Source organism: Stegostoma tigrinum, chromosome 22, assembly GCF_030684315.1.
Source record: "Stegostoma tigrinum isolate sSteTig4 chromosome 22, sSteTig4.hap1, whole genome shotgun sequence".
Taxonomy (NCBI): Eukaryota; Metazoa; Chordata; class Chondrichthyes; order Orectolobiformes; family Stegostomatidae; genus Stegostoma; species Stegostoma tigrinum.
This window is the reverse complement of record NC_081375.1, coordinates 17069870-17093889: the sequence shown is the minus strand read 5'-3', so window position 1 is coordinate 17093889 and position 24020 is coordinate 17069870.

Genomic DNA, 24020 nt, shown 5'->3' with positions numbered 1-24020 from the left:
TATATACTTTGCTTTTTTTTAGAACAGAAATATTGATAATCCAGGTTTGCCTTGCTAACTGTCTACTATCTATTAGTGAGATTTATAAAGAAAGATGATCTACTTTCTGATTCACAAAGCTTATGGGAATTTATGTCAAAATGGTTGGGGGTTTGATGTAACCTTTCCTACAAGAAGGTAAAATTTTCCCAAACAAATTAAATAGTTAAACAAAAATGTTTTTTTTAGCAGAAATGTTATGGCTTGCAGTATAGACAGAGAGCTGCATTTATAATGTATGTTTTGAAACTTAGCATCAGCCCGAAGTAGTGAATATCTTAAAACAGATTGAAATCTAATCACTAGAATGAAGTGATGACATTTATCTAAGCATTAGCTTGGTCACTGAGTTCAGTTTTCATCTTTTGTTTGAGATTATCAGAAAGACTAGTGATCCCGATCAATACAAAGGACAGCAATGCTTTCCCCATCAGTAACATTTCACTGTGGTCTCAAATATCTTAACCGCTGGGATCTCTTTGACAACCTTTTATTTCTGTAATTCAAGCACATTTTACATATTTTTCTAATTCCTGTGAAATTGTGCAGCAGCGTCTCAAAGCTGAACTGCTGAGGATGTAGTGGAAGGGGGACAGAGAACAGATCAAAGGCAAGAAATAGCAGATGGTTCAAATCTGAATTACTGTTACAACTATTTGGGGTAAATTATTTTGTTCTGCCTGCTTCTCTGTCAGGGCAATTCTTTGCAGTTCATGCGCTAACAAAAAACAGTTGTCAACGCGGTTCATTACCATGTACTGCTTGTGAGTTGAAAACCGCAAACAAAGCTAATGGGGTCTAAGGTTTTATTTTCCTGACTTCCAATTTCAAACACTAGATTACTGACACAGATGTCCCTCTGCACAACCTGGGTTCCCACTGCAGTTATAAATTCCAAGTTGTTGCTGGTGTGTAGGTTGATTGGAAAGTTTATGCTGCACGTCAAATTCAAACTGTTGAGGAGAAATATTCCAACTCTGTAAAACTGCACACTCCCAGTGTGTGACTTGCTGCCCACTGGAATTTATTGTTACATACTCACTTCTTTAGTTAGCATGCGCTTGGATTATCCATTCACCAGCCCGAGGATACTGAGGCCAAATGAGGCCTTGTCGAAACCAGTACCCAGCTCCCCAACCCCGAACATACCTTGTCAAACACCATGGTTGAAGATTTGGGTCCTATGGTGGTAAGTGGAGAGTCAGGGCACATCTCAGCTCTTCTAAATCTGACCAAGGAGAAAGTGCTCCAGGAGTTCAGATATGTCTTGCTGGGATGGTGGTGAAAATGGGAGTGATGGCTGGCACGCCTGGTAACTTTTGACGATGGCACATTCAGATGAAATGCTGGATGAAATGCTGGCCGCAGTGCTCAGTCGTTTTATTGAAGCTGCGCAGAGGGGAATAGAATTAAAGTCACTCTCCAACCCTGACCCCAAACAACCCTTTATGCTCCATAAGCTCCCCATGCCCAATCCATTACCAACGTATGCTAACTCAGGTCCCATACCCACAGCACCCGGCCCCTCACATTCTCTATGCTACAATAGATCCTTCTACCCAGCCCCATGCCCTTTATAGTCCTTATGTTGGTTCCAGCTCATGACAACCCATGGCCCGTCCCACCCACATTTTCCCATTACACTCTCTATGGGCAGATTTCACAATCCATGCTGAGACTAAATTAAGTCCTCAAGTATCTATTGACGAATCAAATGGGCTAAGTAATATCAGCCCCTACACGACGTGGACAATGGCAAATTAATTGGTAAAGTACACCGAGAACAGAAAATTGAAATTCTCGATATTGAGAATTTCCACACAAAGTTTGAATAGTGAGATGAGAACTTCATCAGTGAGGGGTGAGAGGCCGATTTGCATGTATTTATTCTTATCTCATTTACGTACGTTTTTGTGTTCTCTTATGTGGCAGAGAGAATTCCTGACGTTCACAGCCACAGCAGGTTCCTGGCATCTTGCCTTTTGCTTCTCCAGACCTCCATCTTGGCCAGCAGTCCCCCCGCCCCTCAGGGCATGCTCTGTGGATAATGCCCGCTCTCATCCTGCATCCACAAAGGTATCAGATGTGTACCAGTCTCAATAATTCATCATAGCACATCTACAACTCACTTAGAAAACAGTCCTCTACTCCAGGGCTGCACAGTGTCAAACCTTTCCATTGTAATGCTGCCAGGTCATTTTGTACCCATGAACAGGCACCCAACTCAAACAACAGAGCAGGGCATACCTCAGGGCTCTTTACTTGTACTCTTAGCCAAGATTTCATTTCCCACCCTATTAAAGTACCTGTGACACAAAGTCGAAGTAGAAGGGGAAAATATCTCTGTTTTTTTCAAGTAGCCCGGCTGCTTCAAAATACTATCACTTTCTTAAAATAGTCAATTTTTTTTACTTAAAGGTTTTTAGATTGTCCCGAATACAGAAGTAAAACAAGTTGATTTTAACTTCTGCCATTGGCTGTGACATGATTTGGGGGTGCCAATATTGGACTGGGGTGGACATGGTTTAGAAGTCACATGACACCAGGTTATGGTCCCGCAGGCCAGGCAGCACCAGAGGAGCAGGAAAGTTGATGTTTCAAGTCTAGACTTTTCTTCAGAGAAAAAAACGTCAACTTCCCTGCTTCTCTGGCACTGCCTGGCCTGCTGTGCTCCTCCAGCTGCACACTGTGCTATCTCTGACTGCAGCATCATCAATTCTTACTATCTCCTGGTCATAGTCCAACAGGGTTATTTGAAAACACAAGCTTTCGGAGCCAACATTGAAATGGGTACTATATTGTTCATGCTGCTATGTGCTGGCACCCACCCACATTCAAAAGGACCCTAACTTCTAGAATCTGCCTCATTCCCTCAAGGTCTTTGAAATGTATCCCATTAGACATATACTCTTTATCGTGAGTAATAATTTATTTATTTTTATCTGTTATCTTGCTTTCAGAAATCTCAGCAGTGGCAGGAAGACAGTGAGAGAAAATGTATTCATCTTTCTATACACTGAGAGTTCTGCACATTTTTAAGTTCTGCTTACATGGAAAATATCACAGCGAAAGTGCAAGAAGACATGTCAACTCATTTCCCTAAAAACACCAAGAGGTACAAATATGGTAATAATATTCAGCAATAATTTATAGAGAATTATTACTAAATATTAGGTAGAAAATATGTATATTTTGAAATCTACAATAATTTTTCAGTGCCTGATAGGTTGAAGGAACACACAAATACTTTGCAATAACATACTTTACATTTTCAAGAGGAAGCATTACAACAGGCATTTATTAATCAAATAATTTTACTCTCAAATCAAGACAATTATTATATCATCTTGCTAACATTATAATGAAACAAGACGCTATTGCACATGTCTCAAATATCCCTCTGGATTTACATTGGAAATAATGAACATGACAAACAGTCCCTATATAGCACAGCAAAGCTTGATATAACAAATAAATTGTACATTTTGTACCAGAATAAGATGTTCCTGCTGCACTCACCTGGCCTATATTGAACATGCTAAACCTCTCATCACATGTTCCTCTGAAGATCACTTCAGGGTCATCACCAACATTTACTTTGAATAGTTTATTTTATTTGTGTCTTGTATAGTCAAGTATCTCAATCCCTGCTTGGTACAACATGTTCAGCCCTGAAACTAGAACACAGCTGAGATGCTGGTGTGAGCAGGTGGCTCTGAACAAAGTACATTCTACAAATCCTTTCAATTTTTTTTCCACCCATTGAACCAGGACAAAATATATTGTGATGTAATTTTATATTTAAGCAGCACACTCTTTAGAAAGTTGTGCTACCATTGCCTCAGTACATGTGAGGATGCACTCACACTAAAACTGCAGGGACCGTTTTAAAGCATTACTGCACACACTGAATCTGCAGTCATATTGAGAATGTACCCTGAATCAGAGAAGCAAATCTCGTGCTGTTTTGTTTCAGGGTCAGTTTGGACTGAATCGTTGAATATAACTTCTCCAAACAAACTGACGCACGTAGGAACCAAGCATTCAGTGTAGATGCATAAATTGCCAAGGTTCCTGGAGATAATCTTGTAGATTTTAATCTATATGAGCATCAGTACCAAAGCCAGCATTTGTTGGTCATTCGTAGTCACCCTTGAGAAGATTGTGTTGATCTACCTTCTTGAACCACTGCAGTCCATGTTGCATAGGTCAAATCCCCTCCCCCTGCCCCAATGCTGCTAGAGAGGGAGGCTCAATGTAGTTCCAAATTGGAATGGTGTGTGACTTGAAGGGACTGTGCAGTTTGTTCCTAGGCATCCAGCTGCCCCCTGTCATTCAAACTGGTAGAGGTTGCAGGTTTGGAAGGTGCTGCTCAAAGAGCCTTGGTGAGATGCTGCAGTACATCATGTAAAAGTACACACACTGTATGTAGCCATATTGATAAGGTGTTGTTCATGGAATCAGGGACTTTAACTGCAGCCATTGCCAAGGTTACTCCCTCACCAATGCTCCATCACTTCTGCATTGTTCATCATTAACATCCTCAGATTAGGGCATCATTGGTGGCATTCAACAGCTGCCACCCTGAATAAGTGCTCCCACCAAATAGAGCGAGCGGAGTAATGAAAGAAAAATATTGTAGATGCTGGAAAACGGAAATAAGAATATAAAATGCTGGAGAAACTCAGCAGGGCAGGCAGCTTCAGTGGAGAAAGAAACAGATAAATGTTTTTGAGTCCAATATCTTTGTTCTTTAGAATTAGTCATATCGGACTTGAGATGTTAACTTTAGGATGGGAAGCGATAATGTCAAGTATTAACATTGGCATGGAGCAGTTAGGCCCAATGACTTCTTTCGCTGTTGTAAATTCTATTTAATTACACATAAGCAGGTAAGAGTGAGCAAGGGTGCCAGGCTTTAATTCCTCAAAAAGAGAGATAATGTCATGCGACTACTAGCCACTGCAGATTATGATGGAAGGCTGACACAGTTTCTACTATATTCCTCTTGACTCTGTCTTTCCTTAATCATGAAGACACTTTACTCAAGAACCGCAATTGCAAAGAGTTGCTTTCCCTGTTGCCTCCCCATTTTCGCCTTCCCCAAGTCTCTTTTCTGTCCAGTTAACCGTGGAACATGTGGGTGGTGCAAACACTACAACTTATTGCAGGTTAAAATGGTTTTAAATCTCAGAGTACGACCGCTAGATGGAAAGAATGCAAGTGCCTACGTGAGCAAGGCCTCGCAGAGCCTAGTAGTGTGCAAAATAGCACATTATTTTCAAAGCACTTTTTAATTTACCTGCATTTTTCAAATAGCCTTGCGGCCAATTATGCAATTGGGGCCACTACATTTGTTGTGCCAAATGCCTTAAACGGTTGTCAAATTAAAGTTTTCTGGTATTTGCCTTTTAAGAAGAAATAAAAACCAAGTAGAATCCAATGCCCATGTGTGTGGGCCTCACAGACAAACCCTGTCCAACACGTGCAGCGGCTTGTCAACTGAGAAAATCAGTGCCTGGTTCAAATTGGACATTTCAGAGACGGGACGTCCATTTGCTGTTTCAAACTTACTGCTCCAAAAGCTCCTCAGATATAATCAGAATGCAGTGCCAAGTTTATTAATCTGATTAAACCAACCTACAATAGCAGCTAAAATCTGCAGACTGCCAACATTTTTAAGAGTTTTATCCTGGGCAAATACCATGTGTTTATTAAGGTTCGGGAGATCACAGTAGAGGACACTGAAATATTTTCCACTTTGGAATTTCATTACAATAATCATGTTTTAACAATACAGGGTCCCTTCAAGACGCCAAAGTAAATGGACTCCCACCAGCGCCTAAATACAAGCTTGAGCATCCATGAATTTTCAAACTGAGTGGTTCAATAAAGAGTGCATTCAAAAAGCATTCAAAGAGCTCACCCTAGCAGGCGATAGGCCCAGTAACTCTGAGAATTGGAGGTCCAACTCCTGATGTGGGCCCAGTTCCAAGATTGGATTGAGACTATGTGCAATATGCACCAATCACACCTGAGTCAGTTTTCTTAGGCGAATGGCAGACAAACTAATATTCTTTTAAGGGACTGCCAGAGGGTGCCAGCAAGATGGGTAGGCAACAAAATTGATTGAACATGCCGCCAGGGTCCTTTGTTTGCAATGCCATTCCCCTCACCACTGTACATCTACGTAGCAAAAAAAAACTGTAGATGCTGGAAATCAGAAAGTAAAACAGAAATTGCTGGAGTAACTCAGCAGGTCAGGCAGCATGTGTGTAGAGAACGCAGGGCTAACATTTCAGGTCCAGAAACCCTTCTTCAGAATGTCTTCAGCTCTAAAGAAGGGCTTCTGGACCCAAACCATTAACTCTGCATTCCTTCCACAGATGTTGCTATTCATAGAGTCATAGAGGTGAGCAACAGGGAAATGGACCCACAAAACCTGACGCTTCAGGCCTAGACCCGTCAGCTTTTGTGCTCCCAAGATGCTGCTTGGCCTGCTGTGTTCATCCAGCTCCACACTTTGTTATCTCGGATTCTCCAGCATCTGCAGTTCCCATTATCTCTGAGGGAAATAGACCCATTTTGTCCAACTTGTTCATGCTGACCAGTTGTTCTCAATAAATCTAGTCCCATCTGCCAGTATTTGGACCACATCCCTCAAAGCCTTTTCCATTCATATAGGGTCCTGCTGAGCTTTTCCAACAATATCTGTTTTTATTTCATCTGCATCCCCTCTTACTGATGCTGCAATGTCCACTTGTTAATCACATCCTCAGGGTGGTATGTTGTTAGCACTGAATCCCGCCATAAATCAATTTCTAGATCTTCATCATTAAATGAAGACTAAAAGTATTGAATGCCTTCTAATTGGTGTTTCATCTTGTGCAAATTATTAAGCACAACGATCGTCCAAGATTTGAAGTTTCAATAAACTGCTTTATGCTTCCTATTTGTTTGTTCTGTATTATGAATTTAAACAGTATTGATTTATTAATACTACACATGCTGGATGGATCACAGAATAACATTTCAAGAGGGCTCAATACCAATTTCAGAAGAAATCCATAATCATTCATGGAACTGATAGCACAAAACAGGTCATCCAGAATTATAGAAACAGGAGTAAACCATTCAGCTTATTGTACCTACTGTACTATTTAATAAGGTTAATGGCTGATTCAACGGTTAAATGCCTTATACCCGTAAAAACCCCAGAACCCTTTTATGAGGATATGATCTATTTTAGTCTATATGCTCCAAACCAGCCTCCTCCCACCTCACTTCATTTTAGTATAACAGCATATCATTCTACTGCTTTCTTCAATAAGAACTTATCTAATTTCCCCCTAACTATGTTTGTGCTGTATTTACCCAACTGAACCATGTGTAACAAGTTGCATATTCAAACCACTCTCAGGGAAAGAATAAATCAGAAATAAGTCAATCTTTTTGCACAAAGTCAGTATCTGGAAATTGAGTGGGATCCAGCTAATGGTATATTCATTAACTGAATAGACAGCACATTGCTATTGAAAACTTTCTGGGAGTAATCGGCCAGGTTTATACTGCTGAGCACCGAGCCACTTGGAAATAATGGCGCAGATCTTCCGAACTGAGTCAGAATCTCTATTTCTGATTCAGATCCAATAAAATGTTGCCTTCTTTCTCGATTTTTTGGGATGAGCATCCAATGCAAGATTATTCCCAAGAGACAGTGCGGCGAACGTCACAAATCATATTACAGTCAATCTTTGCAGAAGCCACCATCCACTTCCTCCCTATTCTTGTGACAACAGGTGCTGTATTGCAGTCGGAAAATGTAATGTGAGAGTTTCAAAGCCACATTGACATGCTACCAAGAGAAGGTAACCCTCTAGAATAAATAGATAATAGGGTAGAGTAACAGTTTGGGAGTTTTGGAGGGGCTAAGGGGTTTATTGTTCCAGGCCCGTCAGTGTGTGGGTGAGGGGATAGCCTGGCTCAGAAGGGAACTTGAAATTGGTGGTGATCTGATGCATCTGCTAGTCTTTTCCTTCCAGGTGGTAGAGTTCACAAGTTCTGAAGGTGCTATCAGGACTTGCTTGGGCGAGTTCCTGCAATGCATCTTGTAGGTGGTCAGACTGCTGCCACTGTACATCAATTTGGAAGAAGCCCACTGTTGAAGGTGGTGAAAGGCTGCCAATCAAGCAGGCAGTCTCAGCAGGAGGTGTTGATGAGCATTGTTGGAGCTGCACTCATCCGGGCAAGTGGAGAATATGACTTGCAGATGATGGACAGATTTCAAGGAAATAGCAGGTGAGTTGCTCACCACAGAATTGTTAGCCTTTGAGCTGCTCTTGTAGCCACACTACTTATATGGTTCGTCCAGATGAGTGTTTGGTCAATGTAACCTCCAAGATGTTGATGGTAGGGGAATCAGCAATAGCAATGCCATTGAATTCAAGGAGCGGTGGTTGGATCTTTTCTTGTTGGAGATTGTGCCTCACAAGTGCCAATGACTAAGTTATTTGCTACTCACCAGTTTAAGCCTGAATGTTGCCCAGGTCTTGTCCCATACGAATGCAGACTGCTTCAGTAACTGAGAAGTCGCAAATATGCAATCATCAGCAAGCTTCCCAACTTTTGTAGTTACAATGGAGGGACAATCATTGATAAGGCTGCTGACAATGGTTGGGTCCTAGGAGTTCCTTTGGGCAGACTCCAACAGGGATGTCTAGGGATTAGGACACTTGACTTCAGACAATAACCATCTTCCTTCCTGCTAAGTGTTAATCCAACAAGAGTCATAGGGTAGGGTGGCAGGTGGTTGTACAGGTTAGGATGCCACATGGGGACAAGTGGGTGTAGAGGATAAGATAAACAGATGAAGGTTACAGTGGCAAGTGTTGGAAGAAGTGGAATTGCATTTGGGTAATTCAGTGACAGGTAAGTGGGCAAGAGGGTAGGATAAATCTGGTGTTCAGAGAGTGAAGGTTAGTGTGCATGGATAGGAGTGGAGGGAGTGTATTTGTGTATCAAGAAAATGTAATGTAGTCCGGAGTGTTCGGTTTTGCAGTTATCCAGCAGGCAGGGCAGATTTTAACCCCCCCTAACATTTTGTGGGCAACTATCCCACTAATGGGAACCCACTCAAGACTCTCCAAATCAAACTCAATGTTGGAGATTTTATCAAAGGGCACCAGATGTGGTTGAAATCTCCATAGCAATTACTGTTCTTTCATGGCATTAGGATTTCTGAGGGATCTCAATGTAGATCTGTCAGGATACATCTGGCCTCTGAGTATCTGCAGCTCTGATCGACTGCCATTGGATTGAAAGATCATGACTATGATCATGTGCACGTACCACAAGTTATTAAAGTAAAGCTGTCACCCATTTTTCATTGTACACGCACTGATTTTTGAAAAACCTAAAAGCATGGCCAGAATTGGATCAGTCTCTTCTCTGATGCGATTTTCTTTTCCCTGAATACCAAGGACTGTTAGAAATAAGAAACTTTCCTCACAAATGGGACGTTAAATCTTTTCACCCTGTGATGTCAATCTAGGATACATGGGTGCATGTCCAAGATGGAGGATGGGGAAAAAATGTGGCTTTAAGAGCTGCTCCTTTTTATCTGAGGTACTCTCAGAAATGATTTCCTCAAATTCTACAAGCAGTAATCACCATTTTATAAGCTGTTGTATTGTTTTGAAACTTTCGGGAAGAAAAGATCAAAACAATAGTACTTTAAAATGGAGAAGGCAGACAAAAGGACAATGACCACATGGGCAGTGATTCAGATTAAGAAAGAAACTCACGCTGCTGTCTGACCCAGCAGTAACTTGCACAGCTGCTGCCTCTACTGTCTGTTTCCAAGTATCTCTGGACATGGGAGTTGATTCTCTGAGAAATAAACAAACAGCGAAATTCATGGCTAACTTTGGAGAAACTTGTGTGTGGGAGCTTACAGCAGGGGAGCTGCTAATTTTGGCATTTTAAAGTGTAAACTCACTGTTTTCCTTCTGTGAATCTACAATAGTGAGTAAAGTTTTTTTTTATTATATGTTGTTATTGAGGTCAACCTCTTGATTAAACATTAAAAATCTAAAAACGTAGGTCCCAAGCCAGCCTGGAGCAGTAAGACTTCTATTTTCAGGGTCTGTAGATTCTTAAGGTGCAAATATGGCCTTTAGTAGAGTGATGTGCTCTTCCTGTTGGATGTGGGAATTTAGGGAGTTTTTCCATGTTACTGGTAATTATGTCTGCAGGAAATGTGTTTGGTTACAAATCCAGTTGGATCACATGGATCGGTTGGTGCAGCAGTTCGAGGCACTGAGGAATTTACAGGAATTAGGGCATGTGATGGATGGCAGTTGCAGGGATGGAGATAAACCAGAGGTGCCATCAGGCAACATCCAGGAAAGGTAGGAGAGGGAAGCAGGTAGGGCAGGAGTCTCCGATGGCTATTCCCATCTCAAACAGATACGCTGTTCTGGAAAATGTAGGTGGTGATGGACTCTCAGGGCAATGTAGCACTGACAGCCAGGTTTCTGGTACCAAGACTGGTTCTAATGTAATGAAGGGTACACCAGATCCCAAGCAATCAATTGTGATAGGGGGTTGTCTAGTTACAGACACAGACAGATGATTCTGTGGCTGATTGTGATAAATCAGAATGGTGTGTTGTCTCCCTGGAGCCAGGATCAAAGATATTTCTGAGAGGATACAGAAAATTCTCAAAGGGGAGAGGGACCAGCAGGGGAGGTCATTGTACATTTTGGAACTAATGACATTGGAAATGAAAAGGACAAGTTTCAGAGGAAAGAACATAAGAAGTTAGCCAGGAATTTAAAACATTAGTCCTCAAGTTCAGTAATACCTGGATTACTCCCGGTGCAATGAGCCAGTGAGGGTAGGAATCAGAGGATAGATCACATGAAAGGGTGGTTGAGGAGCTGGTGCAGGGGAGAAGGATTTACATTTTTTGATCATTGGAATCTCTTCTGGAGTAGAAGTGATCTGTATAAGAAGGACAGATTGCACCTGAATCGGAAAGGGGCTAAAATACTGGCGGGGAGATTTGCTAGAATTGCTTGGGATGATTTAAAGTAGTAAGGGATGGGGTGTGGGACCCAGGGAGATAGTGAGAAAAGAGATCAGTCTGAGACTGGGACCGTTGGGAAAAAGAGTAAATCAAACAGTCAGGGCAGGCAGTAACAAAGTAGAGAACGAGGTAGGACTGATAAATTAAACTGCATTTATTTCAATGCAAGAGGCCTAACAGGTAAGTTTAGGGATAACATTATGGCTGTACTTAGGGAGGATATCCCTGAGAATACGTCCAGGGAAGTTACTCGATGGAACTGAGAACCAAGAAAGGAATGATCACTTTCTTAGATTTGTACTATAGACCGACCCAATGGTCAGGAGAAATTGAGAAATAAATTTGTAAGGAGATCTCAGTTATCCTTAAGAATAATAGGGTGGTTATGGTGGGGATTTTGAACTTTCCAAACATCGACTGGGACTGCCATGTGTTAAGGGCTTGGATGGGGAAGAATTTGTTAAATGTGTACAAGAAAATTTTCTGATTCAATATATGGATATACCTACGAGAGAGGGGGAAAAATCTGACCTACCTTTGGGGAATAAGGCAGGGCAGGTGACTGAAGTGTCAGTGGGGGAAGCACTTTGGAGCCAATGACTATAATTCTACTAGTTTTAACATAGTGATAGAAAAGGGTAGACCACGTCTAAAAGTTATAGTTCTAATGTGGAGGAGGGCCAATTTTGATGGGATTAGGCAAGAAGTTTCAACAGTTGATTGGTGACAGATGTTTGCAGGGAAAGGGACAGCTAGAAAATGAGAATCCTTCAAAAATGAGATTACAAGATTCCAGGAACAGTTTATTCCTGTTAAGGTGAAGGGCAAGACTGGCAGGTGCAGTGAATGCTGGATAACTACAGAAATTGAGGTTTTGGTCAAGAATAAGAAGGAAGCACATGGCAGGTACAGACAGCAGAGATCAAGTGATTCCCTAAAAGAGTATAAAAGCAGTAGGAGTATACTTAAGAGGAAGATCAGCAGGGCTGTAAGGGGCCATGAGATAGCTTTGGCAAAACAGGTTTAAGGAGAATTGAAAGGAATTTTACAAATACATTAAGGTCAAAATGGTAAATAGGAAGAGAATAGGGCCCCTTAAAGATCAGCGAGGCCACCTACATGTGGAGCGGCAGGAGATGGGCAAAATACTAAAAGAGTATTTCGCAACAGTATTTACTGTGGAGAAGGATCTGGAAGATAGAGTATGTGGGGGAAATATAGAGCAACATCCTGAAAAAAAAATTGTTCATTTTACAGAAGCGGGAGGTGCTGGGCATCTGAAAACACAAAGGTGGATAAATTTCGGGAACCTGATCAGGTGTACCCTAGAACTTTTTGGGAAGCTGAGGAAGTGATTGCTGGGCCCCTTGCTGGGATATATGTATCATCAACAGCCACAGGTGAGCTGTCGGAAGACTGGAGGTTGGCTAACATGATGCCACTATTTAAGAAAGGTCTTAAGGAAAAGCCAGGGAACTGTAGCCGGTGACCCTGGCGTTGATGGTGGGCAAGAAGTTGGAGGCAATCCTGAGGGTCAGGATTCACATGTATTTGGAAAAGCAAGGACAGATTAGGGATAGTCAACATGGCTTTTTGCATGGGAAATCAGGCTTCACAAATTTGATTACATTTTTTGAAGAAGTAACAAAGACTATTAACGAGGGCAGAGCAATGGATATGATCTATATGGACTTCAGTGACACGTTCAACAAGATTCCTCATGGTATGGTTGGTTAGCAAGGTTAGGTCACATTGAATAAGGGAAAACTAACCATTTAACCTGGCTTGAAGGTAAAAGACAGAGGGTGGTAGCCGAGGGTTGCTTTTCAGACTAGATGCCTGTGACCAGCTGTGATCTCAAGGAGTGGCAGATGGAATTTAATTTAGATAAAGGTAAGGTGCTGCATTTTGGAAAGGCAAATCAGGGAAGGATTCATACACATAATGGTAAGGCCCTGAGGAACGCTGCTGAACAAAAAAGTCATCGAGTCCAGGCTCATAGTTGTTTGAAAGTGGAGTCACAGGTAGATAGGATAGTGAAGAAGGCCTTTGGTATGCTTGCCTTTATTGGTCAATGCATTTCATATAGGAGCTGAGAGGTCATATTACAGCTGTACAGGGCATTGATTAGGCCACTTTTGGCATACTGTGTGCAACTCTGATCTCCCTGCTATAGGATGTTGTTAAACTTGAAAGCTTCAGAAAAGATTTACAAGGATGTTGCCAGGGTTGAAGGGTTTGAGCTATAGGGACAGTCTGAATAGGTTGGTGTTATTTTGTCTGGAGCGTCGGAGGCTGAGAGGTGACCTTATAGATGTTTATAAAACCATGGGGGGGCATGGATAGGGTAAGTAGACAAGATATTTTCCCTGGGGTGGGGAAGTCCAAAGCTAGACAGCGTTGGGTTAAGGTGAGTGGGGAAAGATTTAAATGTGACCTAAGGGGAAACTTTTTCATACAGAGGGTGAAACGTATGGCATTAGCAGCCAGAGTACATGATGGAAGCTGATACAATTACAACATTTAAATGGCGTCTAGATGGGTATATGAATAGGAAGGGTTCAAACAGATATGGGCCAAATGGGACTTGATTTATTTAGGATATCTGGTCAGCATGGATGAATTGGACCAAAGGGTCTGTTTCTGTGCTATATATCTCTATGACTCTCTTCTGTAAAATAACTTCCACTTTTCTTTCAATAGAGGTTTTCGCCCATTTATTTTAAAGATGTTGACACATCCACTAATATTAACAGAAAATAATGTCAGGAACAGTATGATGAGAACATAATGTCAAAATCAATATTTTTATTGTGACGTTTAAATCAATTCCTCTAATGTAGATCAAGTGTCAATGTACTGCATTTATTCAGTTACTTACATCAAGAAATAAAAATTCAACATGATGGTGCATTGTGGAAAAATACCTCTTTATTGAGTTAAATCAGTATAATTGCACACAATTAGAATGAGCAACCTGAATATATATTTGTTTTCTAAAATCAGTAATAATTCTTTACAAACATCTTACAGCAACAATAGGATATGATGAACAAATAGCCACTGAGCAGTGTCTTGGGCAGCTGCACAGTGGATCAAAGATCAATGAGTAGAAATCTGCAGCATAGTGAGCATGGGTGAAGGATTAGAAACCAGCATCACATTAGGATGAGCAGACTAGGGGAAGGCTCTGTAGCTTTTCATATTGCAATAATTAATCATTTCATTGCCTATCTAAATGCTGGAAAGGTCATGGAGAAATGTACATCTATGCTGATCTCAAAATTGGTTGACAAAACACCAGAAATGTTATGACCTTTCAAAAAGGTCCTCAGTAATGGACTATTTACAGTCCTACAATCACTTCTAGGAAATTCCATTTTAAACATGTCATCTGGAAGGGAAATTTCAGATTTTTTTTATTAGTGAACAATATGTAAGGCAGACTACTTTAGTTTCTTGATACTATCATTTGCTTTTGTTAGTCTATTAAGTTTCTCAGAAGGCTTTTGGCTGACGATATAAAAACATAACTTCTGTTGAGTTGCCATTTATTTACTGAAGGTCTTTGCAATTCTTTTGTGCTTGTATTGTCACCGTCAGTCATTTCTCCCAAACTCAGAACTTCAAAATTTTAGTCTATGCCAGGGTACAAAGCAGGGTAGAGAGATTTACAAAAGGTACTTAGCAAAAGAACAGATTTAATGAACTCCATAGACAACAATTCAACTGGCAATGTTGAATTTGCTCTTGTAGCACCATCTTCTGGAAGTTTTGAAGCAGATTTTGTTTAGTGTTCAATACTTCAGGTGGTTTTGTTAACACTGGAGGGTCAAGATTTGGCTTTGGAAACAGATTGCATAGGTTAGGTTGCAGCTCAAGTCTCCTCTGAAATTCATTTGCATTGTCTCCAATATAATATCTCCTATCAAGGAGAGCAATCAATTAGCCTAACAGCACCTAACAGACAACTCATTCCTAAATTGAAAAAGACATTGATGGGTTGATATCCTGGTCCACTTTTAGCAATGCAGCTGAAAACAGGTTAACCTCAAATAGTATGAATTTTTCACAGAGGTTTTAATCCTGAGTTACCTAATTTTAAATATTCAAAAATGACTCGACAAGCTACATGAACCACTTACTAGTTTTATTGGCAAACACGACTTAATTTTTAATAAGTTAAATATTATTAACATGTAAAAACATTCTGAAGAAAATTAGCTGAATTTAAGACTTTCTTTGAAATGTTACAAATTACCTAATGTTCATTGTCCTCACTATTTCAATCTAAGGACATACCCAGTTTTGTACGCAAGAACAACTTTGGGGCAAATGCCCTTTTCGCCAATGTTAAGGATCATAGAAATTAAACTTATCACTTGACATAACAAATGTTTTAAGTTCCTCTATATTTTAGATTTACCCTGGGTTGTGTTGATTAAGCTGATGCAGGTTTTTGGGAAATACTCATCACAGTTGACACTGTCCTTATTAGAGAGCAATTCACTCGCAGATTTCATCATAATGGCCTGGAATTTCCTGAATCATGCCAATAAATAGAAAATGTGCTGAGATTTGCATTGTTTTGCTTGTTCCTGTGCATACCTTGCTGATGGAATCCCATATAAATTTCCTCCTGAGTTTGGTCATCCAGGCAGTAATACAAAATCTAGCAGACATAAGTGCAAAATAACACCTTTGATGGGGTTCACGGTGAATGGACAAATGAATTCTGCCATGGAGTGTCACTCTCCCAGCCTCTCTCCAATATTGCTCTTAATGGTTTTCTATTATTAATGTATGCCCATGGGAAAAGTATTCAGTCCTCTGAAGGCTTGGTGAAGAGTGGGGGCTGTTCAAACAATTTCAATACAATGAAGCTGGAAATATTTTGGTCAAATATTGTCCCGATCTCAGCAAAAAATAGTTGGGCAGTAAAAGCGAAGATAATCACCTAAAACTCCAGAAGCCTTAGCAGTGTCAAATGACAGATGGTTCGGGTCTACATTTTTGTGCCAGCACATAAATTTGGAAATTTTGTCCGCACTGACCTTTCGCATAGAATGGCGGTTTTCTCAAGAGCAAAAGAGAGCTTCTCTAGAGAGGTCTCAGGGGCAGTACTAATGAACAAGGAAACTTGCTGCACCAATATTCCAGTATACAGGACGTGGAAAACAATTCCACACATATCTGCTTGAGATATGTCAGCACGATGCTATTCTTATGTTACAACAACGCTGAGACACTCCAGGAAAATTCCAGGTCACCATATCCTCTTGTTCAAATTGCCTGCAGTTAAAAGAACAGTCTGCCAAAACTTGGTGATGAACCCAAGTGGCATTACATCTTAGCCACAGAAAAAAGCAATTAGTCAGAAAATTATAGGACAGTGTCTTGGCTATCACTTTGCACAGGAAGTGCCTTTCTGTTTTTTGAACTGAAACCAGAGTGCTGAACTTGGCGAAGGAAGTCAATGATCATCTGGAATAGCTAGCTACCACTTGGCACACATTCCTATTATTTAAGGAGGGTAAAAGGTATATTAGATGTATTTTTAAAGATCTCCACCAAAAGCCAAGGTTAGAACTGTATGTAGCAAAGGTTGGGTTAAGATCTAGGATTCCACTTACCTGGGCAGGCAGATCAACATGTCCAAAGGTTGGACTCTGAATCTACCAAGACCCTTAGGAAAATCTAGTCAGTGCATTTCATTTCTCCCCTTTCACTTGTTGTCAAACTGAGGAAATATCTAATTTCCTCGTCAGGATAAGCCCAGATGCAAAAGAGGGCAAACTGGATGCAAGGTTGTCTTCACAAACAGTAATGCTGTATCTTAGCAACGTTTTGTACCCTGGCTCAGATATAAAGCAGCGATGTGCTGTAGAAAAATATAGGAATTTTTGATTTCTATTTTGAAAATAGCAGGTGTCCTGAGCATCTGTAGTTTTAGTGTATTTTCAAGTGTGAGACACCAAATTCTCTTTATAAAACATACAAGTGATTTTTTAACACCTTACGTATTCATTTAGGCAAAATGTTTTAATTAATTTGAATTGACTTAACAAAATTCTATAAATCCAATTTGATCATTGTCTACCTGCACAGATACAATGGTGAATTGTTAGTGATAGATAAGATATGGGTTTTGTCTGTAAAATTTCCATCAATCCACATAAAACTTTGGGCTTTGGTTGATTAACATCATCTTAGAACTCAAGAATCAGCTGGTTTTCTCATAAGGACGCAGCTGAATATCACAAGATGTGTCTTTGCAACCCGTTATTAGAAGTTCTAATTTGTTCATTATCACAAAAAGATGTTCCTTTGTCAATATAAAACAACGTGGCACTTGGGACAGATGAGCTGGTTCATAGTTCACTATGCTGCAGCCTTTTCCAGCATATCAACATATCCTGCAAGTGGCAGCAAGTCATAAAACAGGCACTGAAACAATACCTCAATTCAATATCAACTTCAAGCTAAGGTTATTTGCATACAAGTCCAAACAGTATATTTGCATATTGCATGCTTATCCCTTTGAGTATACAGAGGTAAATAGCACATCCTGAACACAGCTTAAAGATAAACAATGTCTTAGGCACCAGCAGAACATACTCTAAGGGCAATGCTAAAAAAAATCCGTTGCTGCTTTTGTTTTGGTTTGCTTACATTTCAAAACTTGATCATTACGTTTTAAAACATTCCGGTACAGTACCCGATGACATATTTGACAAGTGGTATTTTCATGGTGATCACAAGCATTTTACCTAATGCTGACAACTGTAAAAGCATGAAGTTGACAAAATAGTTGAATATAAGTTTAAAAATCAAACACAGTCAGGCAGAGGACCCTATCAATGACATTTTAGATCTACTGCAGACATAGATAGAAGACTGCAGACTGGACTACAGAACTTCTTCCTACTGTGGTAATGCAATTAGAAAGTTACTTTTGACTCAATGACTTACATCGAATAGCCCTCCTGCATCAGGCAGCTGCATGATTTAAATATTCCCAGTTCTAGCTGTGAATTGTTCAAGACTGCCAAGAACTGCCTGTCCTTTGTTTCATCAGACAGCAGAAACTGTCAAATCAACCACACACAGAAAGATCAGACTGACTGAACAATAGTGGCACATTTGAATAGCATGTGACTAGTGTTCTGGTTACAATTCACAAATCAACAAGCACAAGGGCAGTTATCTTATACAGAAAAAGTGTATCAGAAAATCCAACATACAATTAATCACTGCTGCACTGTACAGGAGCGTACCTAAATGATAAAAGTACACCCTTCAAATCATAATCTGGGGTTGAGGAGGAAAAGATTCGAAAGACAATTTCTCTCAATACACTTTAGTCAATACTAATGTGCAATGGGGAACAAGGTCACAAAAGATTGGAATCTGTTCAAATTGTACAATTAAAAATCATGACTGCTTTTGTCCTTGTACATTCTGACAGAGGTTATGTTTCCAATTGCATATTTTTGGCAGGAACTGGTGGTTGCAGGGAAGTTGGGGGGTGCAGAAAGCTCCTGTTTACGAGAAAATCTCTTTATGAACAGCCAAAATATTTCACACATAAAAGTAATAATTGAAGGGCCTGAAATTAAAATGGCAACTGAAGTACAGTGGCAAGAAAGGTAAAGCAAGATGATGTTCACTTGTCTTGGTGGATCAATATAACTTCAGCTCTTTCCACATTCAAATAAGTAGTGCAGGTTACAAAACAAAGTCACCATTGGAACTCAGCACCAAAGGGCTGCTCATTCATTCGACACACAGAGGCAGCTGGTGGTGAGTTTAATCTGAGGGTCACCACACATCAGGCAATGAATGAGGTTGAGAAGGTGGGACTTTGATGGTCAGCTCAGCCAGTGCAGGGAATTAACTAGCACTGTTGGCATCACTCTACTTTGCAAACCAGCTGTCCAGCCAACTGAGCTAAGTGAACCCCTACAGCAGTGCAGAGGGGCAGAACATAAAAGGTTGACACACAGACACTAAATGTAATGAGCTTCCACTTCTGAGTAGCCGCTGTGAGCCCAAATTCTCAGCTTTGAACATGGGACATAAGTTTGAACTCGAACCAATAACCTATCAAATACAGTCTTTCTCCAAAATATCAAATTCAACAGGTCAGTTATGACGGGTCTTAAAACCCATTCAAGGCTCAAGAAAGCTTTTCTTTGGAAAAAAAAGTTTGATGGTTCCATGTATTAAAAGGTTGAATAAACAAAAAGAAGTCATTTATGTTGCAATTTTTGAGTGTTCCCACATTTAAGCTGCAGTATCAATTTCTGTTTGCCTGCAGGGTACATTTTGATGTTAATAATATCAAACCCACACACACTTCATTTTAACAGCCCTTAAGGTACATAGACAATGTAAGGTTTTTTTTAAATTAGCATTAACACAATTGCTTCCACTTAATTCATTGATGGGAGAAACATGGTATCCACTGTTATATTAACACAATTTATGCCAAGCTTATAAAGCATCCAAGGTGACAAAATCAGCACTGCTTGTACAGTATAAGTAAGGATATATAATAAAAATAGAATGGAAATGAATGCTTGCCTTAAAATTCAAATAGTTTCAGTTTCAACAAGGAGAGTTGGTGGCGTCTTAAATTTGTATGTTGTTATGGAGGCAATTGGCACACTATCTTTCAAAGTGACTGAGCAAAGCAGACGATTACTGTGTAAGAGACTGGATTCAAAGGAACACATGGCTTCCCTCACTTTTCATTAGACACATGGCTCCTGGCCACCAGCGCTAAGGTATTAATATTAGAAGCACTTGTGATGGATTTGGTCCACAAGGAACTTGACCTCCTCACCTCTCGGGGGTGGGAGTTGCATGCAGACAAAGCTCTGTACAGAAAGTAACCAGATTAAATAATAAATTGCTCTGAATTGTTACAGAAGAGGGACTTCATCAAGGGGTTACAATACCAGTCAAAACCTCTCAACCAGAAAGCATCACTTTTATTACACTGCAGAGGTGAGGAGACAAGAATTATTATAATTTTATGTCTTTTTAACGTGTCTGGTCACAGGGTGGCTGACATCATCAGCCAGGGTCCAATGAAAAATGAGGACTTCAACAAAAGATTGCAAAAGAATGGCTGGAGCCTTGTTGAGTTGATCAACAGAGAGAAGCAGTAACAGTCAGTTCACAATAAAAATAAATAATCAGTTTATTATAAATAACATCATGTAGCATTGCACTGCCCTTTAGCATCAGGCTGTGCTGCAAGTGGCATTACAGTTTCTAAGAAGTGAGTAGACACCTAGATTCCTCACACAAGACCCCTATGGGAGGCGAACTGCATCCCAAATGCTTTCTCAGTGATGAAAAACCAAGATTTCAGCTGTGAGTCTGCTCTCAAATCACTTCAAATATTTAAAATATTACTTCAATCCTTTTAATCACTTGTCAATAAATAAGTTTACTGTCTTATATTTTATTCTTATTTAGCACCCAGGCACCTCCCCAGTATAGTGCTCGGGAATAACCTACCCCTAAGGTCTATTGCATTAAAATGTCCTGGGCTGCGCTGCAATGGTCACTGACTTAAAGCCATTATTTCCCTTTTCCCCCTCATGCTGCCCTCTCCTACCCTCATTGAGATTCTGGTGGGAGGTGGCAGAACTGGCGAGGAGGATGGTTCACCATTTCGATCACGGCAGCACGTGTGCCATGGAAGTGGATTACCTGCTCCGTGAAAAGAGGCATTCATGCTCCTCTCTTCCTCACCGAGGTAAGATATTTCTGCCGTTCTGACTGACATGGCTGAGAAGGGGAAAAAACGGTGAAAGAATTCCTACTACAGAATCCCCTCCCCCAGTAAACTAACTTCATGAGCAATCTTCAACCAATACTCATTCAAGCTTCCCGTGAGACGCAGGACAATACGGAGTAGGAACAAAATTTGACCAAAGAAAGTGTTATGTTTGTATTGGAGCTTCACATTCAGCAGAACCCAACTGTTCATTGGTTATCAATATCCCACAACAACAGTACCACCTGTCCAGGGTAAATGGTAATAACTCCCTGCAAAAGACAAGTAACTGTCAGGAAGGAGGGAGGGGGGAAAAAGAGGAGGGGGTGTAGCACTACTAATCAGAGAGGGTATCATAGCTACAGAAGCTTCCATTGTCGAGGAAGATCTGCCTACTGAGTCAGTATGGGTGGAAATTAGGAACAGAAAGGGAGCAGTCACCTTGTTAGGGGTTTACTACAGGCCCCCCAATAGCAGCAGGGAGATTGACGAAAGCATAGGTCGACAGATTTTGGAAAAGTGTGGTCGCAGTAGGGTTGTTGTAATGGGTGACTTTAACTTTCCTAATATTGATTGGAACCTCCTTAGAGCAGAAGATTTGAATGGAGCTGTTTTTGTAAGGTGTGTTCAGGAGGGTTTCCTGACTCAGTACGTGGACAGGCCGATGAGGGGAGAGGCCATTCTAGACTTGGTGCTCGGAAACGAGCCGGGGCAGGTATCAGATCTTGTGGTGGGGGAGCATTTTGGTGATAGTGACCATAACTGCCTCACATTCTACATAGCTATGGAGAAGGAGACGATTAGGCAAAATGGGAGGATATTTAATTGGGGAAGAGGAAACTATGATGCCATTAGACATGAGTTAGGAAGCATGGACTGGGAGCAATTGTTCCATGGTAAAGGCACTATAGACATGTGGAGACTGTTTAAGGAACAGTTGTTGCGAGTGATGAATAAATATGTCCCTCTGAGACAGGCAAGAAGGGGTAAGATAAAGGAACCTTGGATGACGAGAGTGGTGGGGCTTCTCGTCAAAAGGAAGAAGGTAGCTTATATAAGGTGGAGGAAGCTAGGGTCAAGCTCAGCTCTAGAGGATTACAGGCAGGCAAGGAAGGAGCTCAAAAATGGTCTGAGGAGTGCCAGGAGGGGGCGCAAGAAAGGCTTGGCAGAACGGATTAGGGAGAACACAAAGACATTTTACACTTATGTGAGGAATAAGAGAATGGTCAAAGAAAGAGTAGGGCCGATCAGGGATACCATAGGGAACTTGTGAGTGGAGTCTGAGGAGGTAAGGGAAGCCCTAAATGAGTTTTTTGCTTCTGCCTTTACGAAAGAAACAAACTTTGGTGAATGAAACCTTCGAAGAGCAGGTGTGCATGCTGGAATGGATAGAGGTAGAGGAAGCTGATGTGCTGAAAATTTTGCCAAACATTAAGACTGACAAGTCGCCAGGCTCAGACCAGATTTGTCCTCGGTTGCTTTGGGAAACGAGAAATGCAATTGCTTTGCCACTTGCGAAGATCTTTGCAACCTCGCTCTCCACCGGAGTCGCACCTGAGGACTGGAGAGAGGCAAATGTAATTCCTCTCTTCAAGAAAGGAAATAGGGAAATCCCCGGCAATTACAGACCAGTAAGTCTCACGTCTGTCGTCTGCAAGGTGTTAGAAAGGATTCTGAGGGATAGGATTTATGACCATCTGGAAGAGCATGGCTTGATCAAATGCAGTCAACACGGCTTTGTGAGAGGCAGATCATGCCTCACAAACCTTATCGAGTTCTTTGAGGATGGGACTAGAAAAGTTGTTGAGGGTCGAGCTGTGGATGTGGTGTATATGGACTTCAGCAAGGCATTTGATAAGGTTCCCCATGGTAGGCTCATTCAGAAGGTCAGGAGGAATGGGATACAGGGGAACTTAGCTGTCTGGATACAGAATTGGCTGGCCAACAGAAGACAGCGAGTGGTAGTAGAAGGAAAATATTCTGCCTGGAAGTCAGTGGTGAGTGGTGTTCCACAGGGCTCTGTCCTTGGGCCTCTACTGTTTGTAATTTTTATTAATGACTTGGATGAGGGGATTGAAGGATGGGTCAGCAAGTTTGCAGACAACACAAAGGTTGGAAGTGTCGTTGACAGTATAGAGGGCTGTTGTAGGCTGCAGCGGGACATTGACAGGATGCAGAGATGGGCTGAGAGGTGGCAGATGGAGTTCAACCTGGATAAATGCAAGGTGATGCATTTTGGAAGGTCGAATTTGAAAGCTGAGTACAGGATTAAGGATAGGATTCTTGGCAGTGTGGAGGAACAGAGGGATCTTGGTGTGCAGATACATAGATCCCTTAAAATGGCCACCCAAGTGGACAGGGTTGTTAAGAAAGCATATGGTGTTTTGGCTTTCATTAGCAGGGGGATTGAGTTTAAGAGTCGTGAGATCTTGTTGCAGCTCTATAAAACTTTGGTTAGACCGCACTTGGAATACTGCATCCAGTTGTGGTCGCCCTATTATAGGAAAGATGCGGATGCTTTGGAGAGGGTTCAGACGAGGTTTACCAGGATGCTGCCTGGACTGGAGGGCTTATCTTATGAAGCGAGGTTGACTGAGCTCGGACTCTTTTCACTGGAGGAAAGGAGGAGGAGAGGGGACCTAATTGAGGTATACAAGATAATGAGAGGCATAGATAGAGTTGATAGCCAGAGACTATTTCCCAGGGCAGAAATGGCTAACACGAGGGGTGATAGTTTTAAGCTGGTTGGAGGAAAGTATAGAGGGGATGTCAGAGGCGGGTTCTTTACACAGAGTTGTGAGAGCATGGAATGCGTTGCCAGCAGCAGTTGTGGAAGCAAGGTCATTAGGGTCATTTAAGAGACTGCTGGACATGCATATGGTCACAGAAATTTGAGGGTGCATACATGAGGATCAATGGTCGGCACAACATTGTGGGCTGAAGGGCCTGTTCTGTGCTGTACTGTTCTATGTCCTAAAGCACCTTTACTTTCTCAGTCCCACTTCCCCTGCTCAATGCATGTCCTCCAGGATATCAAATAAATCAAACTAAATTTTACACCAATGATAAATAAGTGAACTCAAACAAGTTGTGCAGTAC